Source organism: Fukomys damarensis, unplaced genomic scaffold (genome assembly GCF_012274545.1).
Source record: "Fukomys damarensis isolate Sample0158 unplaced genomic scaffold, DMR_v1.0_HiC HiC_scaffold_3, whole genome shotgun sequence".
NCBI lineage: Eukaryota > Metazoa > Chordata > Mammalia > Rodentia > Bathyergidae > Fukomys > Fukomys damarensis.
In genome coordinates, this window is record NW_022900915.1 from 47,260,579 (window position 1) to 47,269,416 (window position 8,838).

Here is an 8,838-nt window from a genome sequence, read left to right on the forward strand (position 1 = left end):
TCTCCCTTTTCCACCTTCCCATTTTATTATTTCTGGCTTTCCATGGCTCAGTGACTGTTACGTTCTGTATTGGTGTGAAATGTGTGTGTGGTCCTCAGCATTCAGGGCACTTCGTTCTGTTCCCTATAGGTGAGTGATTTGGGGCTCAGTTGGACAGGTTAGGGCTTGAGAGAGCTCAAGTGGTTAAATACTGCTGTAGAATTCCTGGGTGTGAAGAGGCTATTAAATACAGTTATCCTGAATACTCATTGATCACCCTAGGATTGTAAGAGTAAAATGCAGATGTCAAACTCTTTTATGTCAACCACTTTCAAGCTCACAGTGGAGCAGTGTTGTGTGCATTCATGTTTTTCTGTTCCCACCACTGCCTTCCATCTGACAAGACTCTGATCATACCTGGAAAACAAATCTGTCTTCTTCCCTGACTCTGGCAGTCACCTTTCTACTACCACTCTCCAGTTTTGGCTTCTTTGAACACGTCAAAGAAATACAATCCGATGTTATTTGCATTATTGTGATTGGCTTAGTTCACTTATTTCAGTGGTTGTAATCATTTTGGCTCCAGTGACAAATTTCATGGAAGATGGTTTATCCATGGATAGAGGGTGGGGATAATTTAGGATCATTCAAGCACACATATGTTTGTGCCCTTTACTTTTATGACTATTTCCCTGTACTGTATAATGAACTAATGATGCAGCTCACCCTAATGCAGAATTAGTGGAGCTCTAAGCTTGTCTTCCTGGCAATGGATTCTCCCATGGAGGTGATGGGAAGACAGTGTTATTTGAAGAGATTTGCTGATGTCCCGTCTACTCCAAAATATTTTTCTTTCCTTTTTTTTTTTTTTTTTTCTGTCACTACAGAAACCCTGCTTGACAAACACAGAACACTGGAAATAGAAGCAGGCTATTCAATGCTTTTGTGGGAACCTCAGTATATTCTGCCTTAATTTATGTCAGAACACAGGGAGATTAAAGTGGTTTATAACCCTTTAAACATCACTATCATTTGAGGTCTCAAGTAGTTTATGATTCTTGGCTAGCAGAGACAAAGTTGTTCTCTCACCTCATTCACAAATGTGTAAACTAGTGAATAGAAATTATACAAAGTGGGCTTGGGAATGTGAGTCTCCTTTTGCAATCAATCTGTAGATTAAGGAGTACTCATGGTTTCTTTGAAATGCAGCTTTCCTTTTGTCAGCAGTCTTGGAGACTTCTGCTTTCAAATAATTCTGTTTTTCTCCATTTTGAAAGAAGCGCTTCAATCACATTTGAAAATATATATGTTTTAGAGCCAGAGGCCCACCCTACCATGGGTAAGTGCTTTCAGACCTGGGGAGCACCAGTGTGGACTACAGTGGTGCTGCTGTAGGTGGATACCAGCTGAGTCACTGCCCTGACACCAGAGGCATGGGCACACCCACCTAAGCCAAAGGCCCTCCCAGAAAAGAGCTGCACAGAAGCACAAACTTCAGCAAGAGGCTTGCCATATCATAGGCCACAACAAGGGCCCACTTGGAAAAGAATTACACAGGTGCACAAGCAACAGCAAGAGGCTCACCCCAATGCCATTACTAAGTGCATGGAGGCCCTAGACAGAAGCCTGCACAGAAAACAGGAACTGGAGTGCACAGCCCCAGCCAAAAGCCCACCCCCCAGACACAACTACATAGGAGCCCCAGCAAGGGGCACACCTAGACACCCTCCCAAGTGTCCACAGGCCCCAGCCAGAAGACTACCTAGACAACAGGTCAGCTCAGGGATCCAGGAGGCCACATTCTGAACCCAGGAATTGATGTACTGTGAGCAGCAGAGTAAAGGCTGCTCTGTGGCTTGCTGAGAATTGAAGAACACTGGGAGAAGAAAAAGTCACATCAACAAAGACACAGCAGGCTGCATCTGTTGAAATTAGAAGACATGTAAATAAGCCTCAAAACCAGATTTCCAAATCACCTAAGGCAACTCCAAAGGGAAACAAGATAGAACAATTGGATACTCAACAACCTGGTTTCCCAGAACTGGCAATGAAAGAGGATCCATAAAAAATGAAATCAGACATATTTTTGCAGATAACAGAGATTGTGCCTGTACTACAAGACATCATTACTAAATCTAGAGTAGAAACAGATAAAAAAGTAGAGGAGCTGAGGAACATGATGGAATCCCAACGTAGGAAGCAAATGGAATCCATAAAACAGATGCAAACAGATTTCGAGGGGATGAAAAACTCCATTGAAAGTTTACACAGCAGAACGAACCATTGCAAAGACAGAATTTCAGATATATAAGATAGGATTGTAATTAGTTACCAGGAAAAGAAGGGGTTTTTTGTTTGTTTGTTTGGTTGGTTTTTTTTGTACTGGGGATCAAACTTGTGAGGCAGGAAGCAGAAGCACTGAGCTAAATCCCCGGCCCAGAAAAATTTCTTAAAAAATTGTAAGAGACCACAAGAAATCAATCCAGCAGCTGCCAGGCAATTCAAAGAATAACATAAGTGTGATTGGAGTTAATGAAGAAACATATGGCATAAAAAAACTCACCTTTCCACAGAAGTAATGGCAGAAAACTACCCAAGCAAGAGAAAAGAAGTTAACATACAGATAAGTGAAGAATATAGAACTCCAACTAGCCATGTTTAAAAAAAAAAAACTCTACACATAGGCATGTATTATTTAAGATTCCAGCTACACAAAATTATACAAGCAGTTAAAGAAAGAAAACAAGTCACATACAAAGAAATACCATCAGAATTATAGCAGACTACTTGCTCAACACAAACCCACAGGGCAAGAAGAGCATGGAGTGAAATATGTCAAGCACTAAAGGAAAACAGTCTCCAATCCAGGCTGTGTACCTTTCAAAACTATATTTCAAAACTAATGGATAAATAAAATGATTTCATGACAGAGGGCACCTTAGGATCTTGATGAATAACAAATGAGCATTCCCCAAAAAAATTTAACCAATATCCTGGGAGAAGACAATTAGGATCATAACCCCAGGAAGCCAGGAGGAATGAATCCATCAGGTACAAGAAATTAAATGCAACACAGAAAATCCAACAAAAAGATAAAGTCATGACAAGAAAGTCAATACATATCGGGTAAAACCATCAATTTTTATGGTCTCAATTCACCAATCAAAACAAATAGACTGTCAGAATGGGTCAAGATCCAAAGCAGGATCTAAAAATATTCTAGATACAAGAAATATATATAAGCAAAAAAAAAAACTCAAAGACTGAAAGTGAAAGGATAGATAGAAAACAATACTCCATGTAACAGATTCCCCCACAAAAAGCAGGAGTAGCTATCCACTTTGCAGATCAAGTGGATTTCAAATTAAAACTAATTAAGAGAGACAAAGAAGGACACTGCATCCTTGTAAAGGGACACATCCAAGAAGAAGAGATGACAATCACTGACATATATGCACCATATATGTGATATACATGCACTCATATTCATAGCACAATTCTCGATAGCTAAAACTTGGAAGCAAACCCAGTGCCCATCAATGGGAGACTGGATAAAGAAAATGTGTTGTTGTTCTTTTATAAAATGGAGAAGTACTCAGCCATAAAAAATGAGAAACTATAGACATTTTAGCTGAGGTTTCACATTGAGGTGATACACTTAAATGAAATAAATAGGACACACATGTAAATACTGAGTAATTTCTTTAGTGTGAGAAACCGAAAGTGTAAATAAGGACAAAAGTATAATAGATAATGTGAAATAGGAAGAAAAGGTGCGAAGGGGAAGGGCAAGTATGAGGAGTAGGTAAAAGAAAGAAGGGAAAGGAATTAATATGAGAAAAAGAAAAAAATGGAAATAAAGTTTTTGTAGATGGGGGGAGTTGAAGGGACGGCAGGGGTATGGGAAAAAAATAAGAACCAAGATGGATTATGTAAAGTTATACATTCCCAATGATGGATGTCATTATATTGTATACCTTAAATGTACAAATAAAATTAATTTAAAAAATAAAAATAATATTTTAGCTAGGGTTAGCTTGTGGGTTTATCTATGGAGTCACTATGAACATATTAAATAAAAATGGGTGAGTCATCCACAGGCTGAACTAATGCTGGATACTCACTCAAGGCCTGCAAACAGAGGCAGATTCACAACTGAAGGACATCAACTAACTCTCCCCTATAGAGCCTCCCAGCAGTTGCAATGGGTAGAATTTTGATCTGAAGCTTCAAGCAGTCAGTTTATCATGGTCTCTGCAGTCAGACCTCTCTGCTGATGTTCATCTGTGTTTGCAGCTGCTCCCCAGTGATAGCATCTTGGCCTCAGCTCCACCTCTGCTCATCAGGATTTAGATCTTATAAAGATAATGACACTTAAATTCCTAAAATGTGCAGTAAGTTTCATTATTCTATGAGAATCTAATGTTCTGCCTGATCTTACAGAATACAGAGCTCAGGTAGTGAAAGGAGGAAAAGAGAGTGATTGTAAATACAGATGGAGCTTTGCTTGGGTAGCCACTGCTCACCTCCTTTTGTGAGGCTGGGTTCCAGTGGCTTAGGGGCACCTGACTTATACAATGTTGTTGAGATAAAACAATGCTGTAGCGAGCATCTCATGTTTTTGAAGGTAGACTATGATTGCATTGTATGTGATTTCTACATTTTGCTTATACATTCACCTGCCAATGCACCCTTGGATGCATCTATATTTTGGGTAGTATGAATAGTGCTTGTTTGGACTTTGGTGCACAAATACCTCTGCAGGACCCTGCTCCCAAATCTTTGAGTACCTACCTGGAATACAATTGCTTCATCATGTGCTTCCTACCTGCATCTCTTTATGCTGTGTTCTATAGCAGCTGAAGCATTCTACATATCCAACTAGTGCCCCAGTGCTCTGATTTTTTCCATTAAGTTTACTGTTACATTAAAAAAAACCAATATGGTTACATTTATCTTGTACCTTTATAGCTGTCTTGTACCTTTACATGAAATAGCTTGGTTATTGCTTTTGCCACATGCCCCTGCCCTCCCTTCACCCGCTTCACCCTTCCCTATTTACAAAGACTTTGTTTCTATTTTTTTTACATTTTTTTTTTCTTTTCTCATATTTCATTTCCCCTCCACTTCCCACTTCCTATTTAGCCATTTCTTCCTATTTCACACTCTCAATTATACCATTTGAACCTGATTTTCAATATTCTCACCTATGCTTGTTAGTTGGTAACAACAAAATTTATGGTATGAAACCTCCCAGCCCCTCTCCCTGAAGATTGCTTGTAAGACAAAAGTAACCTCACTCTCGGTGCTTGCAAATTTAACTCTCTGTGTTTGGTCTTTAGAGCAATTATATCTGGTGAGGATCTCTCTGAGTGAATCTTGTTGTTGACTCTCTGTGTATTCTCATGCTTCATCATCTAGAAAGTTGTATGCCATTATTTTATCAAATTTCTCTGTCCCTTTTCATTCTTTTTCAGTTTCCCCTTAATGCCATGTTTTTCTGGTTCATTGTGTTTCACATGTCCAAGAATCTTTCTGCTCTTCCTTCATTCTTTTTTCTCTGTGAACTGCAGACATAACACGGTACACTGTGCTATCATCAAGTTTGCTGATTCTTTTGTTTTTTATATTTATTCAGTTTATTGGTACATTTAGGTATACAGTACAGTTACATTCATCATGGGGATCTTGTACCTTTACATGACTTATTTTGGTTCTTATTTCTGTCATTCCCCAGCCCTGCTTTCAGCTCCTTCCACCCTTCCATATTTAGAAAGATATTGATTCGGTGTTTTTCCTTTTCACATATTTTTCTTTTCCCTTTCAAACTTTTCCCTTCCCCTCCTACTTCCTCTGATCTTTTAGACCTTTTCTTCCTATTACACAACACTGATTATACATTTTGAATCTTACTTACACTTTTAATTTTTCACACCTGAGAAAACTATTTGGTATTTGCACATGTGTGACATTTATTTCACTTAAGAGCATAACCTCAATTTGCATAAATTTTCCTATGAATGACTCTAATTTCTCATTCTTTAAGGCTGAGTAGTACTCCATTTAAAAAAAATCTTCTTTATCCAGTCTCCAGTTGATAGTCAATTGGGCTGTTTCCAAGTTTTAGCAGTTACAAACCTTGCCACTAAAAAAGAGGGCAAGCATATATCACTGTGGTATTATTCTTTTAATTGCTTTGGGGAGATACCCAGCAGGGCAATAGGTGGGTCAAATGGGAATTCTAATCCTAACTATTTGAAGTATTTCCATATTGATTTCCACAGTAGTTGCACCAGTCTGAATTCCCGCCAACAATGAAGAAAGATTCCAGTCTCCCACAACCCCACCAGCACTTGTTATTGGTTGATTTCTTGAAAGCAGCCTTTCTTGCTGGGGTGAGATGGAATCCTAGTGCATCTCTTTTTTCAGAGTGCTGTAGTTTTCAGTGTAGAGGTCTTTTGCTTCTTTCATTAGATTTATTCCTAGATACTTCATTTATGGAAGCAATTCTGAAAGGAATTGTTTCCCTTATTTAGCTGTCAGTGAGTCTGCTGTCTGTGTTCAAGAAGACTATTGATTTTTCAGTGTTGTTCTTGTATCCAGCTACTCTGCTGAAAGTGTCAATTAAATCTAGAAATATTTTGGGGGAATTTTTTGGGTCTTCTGTGTAGAGTTTCATATTGTCATCAAAAAATGACAGTTTAACTTCTTCCTTTCCCATATTTATTGCTTTAATTTCTTTCTCTTTTCTAATTGCTATGGATAATGTTTCCAGAACTATACTGAACAGGAATGGTGATAGTGGACATCATTGTCTTGTTCCTGATTTTAACGTGAAGATTTTCATTTTGTGGTCATTTAATATGATATTGCCTGTTGGGTTTTCATAGATAGTCTTTATCAAGCTGAGATAAAGCCCATCTATTCCAATTTTCTACAGGGTTTTCTATCATGAATGGGAGTTGAATTGTGTCAAATGCTTTTTCTGCCTCTATTTAGGTGACTGTATGGTTTTTGTCCTTGAATCTGTTAATATAGTGTATTACATTTATTGATTTACATATGTTGAACCATTCTCACATCCCTGGAATAAACCAATTTAGTCAGGGTGTATGATCTTGATGACCCTCTGTTTTCTGTTTGCTAATATCTTATTGAGGATTTTTGCATCTATATTCATTAAGGAGATGGGCCTGTAGTTCTCTATTTTTAAAGTTTTTTCCTCATTGAGTTTATTGGCACATTTTAGGTATTCAGTACAGTTACATTCATCATTGGGATCTTGTACTTTTACATGACAGGTCTTGGTTCTCATTTTTCCCCTTATCCCTGCCCTCCTTTCACCCCCTACTCCCTTCCCTATTTACAAATACTTTATTTCCATATTTTCATTTTCTCATATTTTTTTTCTTTTCCCTTATTACCTTTCACCTACCATTCCCACTTCCCCTACACCTTTAGCCTTTTTCTTCCTATTTCACATTGTCCATTATCTTATTAGGATCTTATGTGCTATAATAGTTTGTTCACAGCAGAGAAACTTCAGTATTTACACATGTGTGATTTATTTATTCCATTTATTTATTTGCATCCATTTTCCTATGAATAACACTAATTTCTCCTTTATGGCTGAGTAGTATTTCATTTTATAGAATAACCACATCTTTATGCAGTCTCCAACTGATGGACAAATGTGCTGTTTCCAAGTTTTACCTGTTACAAACTGTCATTGTTTCCTGAAAATATGATATTCTACATTGAAGACCCAAAATATTCCACCAAAATACTTCTAGACTTAATTGACACTTTTAGAAGAGTAGCTGTATACAAAGTCAACACTCAAAAATCAATAGCCTTCTTGTACACTTCTAGTAAGGGACCATGAAAAATGAATCCAACAGCCCCTATATGATGCAAAGAAGAAAAATACGAGATTGAGAGGAGTCCATGAAAAAGAAGGAGAAAATACAAATGACATTAAAAAATGTTAACAGCAATTACAATAGAAAATTTCCCAAACAGAGCAAAAGAAGCAGACATACAGATAAGGGAGGCATATTCAACTCCTAATAGTCAAGATCTAAAACAAAACAAAAAATTCTATACCCAGACAAACAATAGTCAATATCCTAGAAACCCAACAATAGAACAAAAGAACCAATACTACAATCAGAGAAAAAAATATGACATGCGCAGGAAAGCCCATCAGAATCCCAGCAAACTTTTGAACACAAATCCTCAAGTATGAGAAGACCCTGAGAAGAGAAAGCCATCTTGAGAAAGAGGAGCAATGCTTGAGGCACCACAACATCTTATATCAATGTATCCTACAGTAACTTTGCTTATTTTTCAATTTCTATTTCTCATTAGTATATGTTTACATAATGTCTCAATTCCATGTGGAGATTTGGAAACTGAACATAGCATATCAGAATTAAGTTTTTAATCACTTTACCTTTCTCTTCACAAAACAGGATAGTACTGTTTAATAGATAAAATGGACAGACTCAGAATGAGCCCATGCATCTACAGCCATCTGATCCTCAAAATGGTAGATAAAATGCATTGTACAAAAGAGCTTCTGTTAAAAAATGATACTGAGAATTTCAGCACAACCTATAAAACATTCAAATGAGGTCTCCATGTCACACTGTTAAAAACTCAACTAAAAATGGACAAAGACCTTCATGGAAGACTTGAAAATCTGAGAGTAATATAGCAAGCATTTCATGACATCTGTACAGACATTGATTTGATGAACAGGAAAAAATACCTTAGGAAATAATATCTGTGTCTGTAAGAAGAGATGGGAGAACCGTGGAGGTCAAAGAGTCTTCACAGTCACTTAAGTGTTGGCCT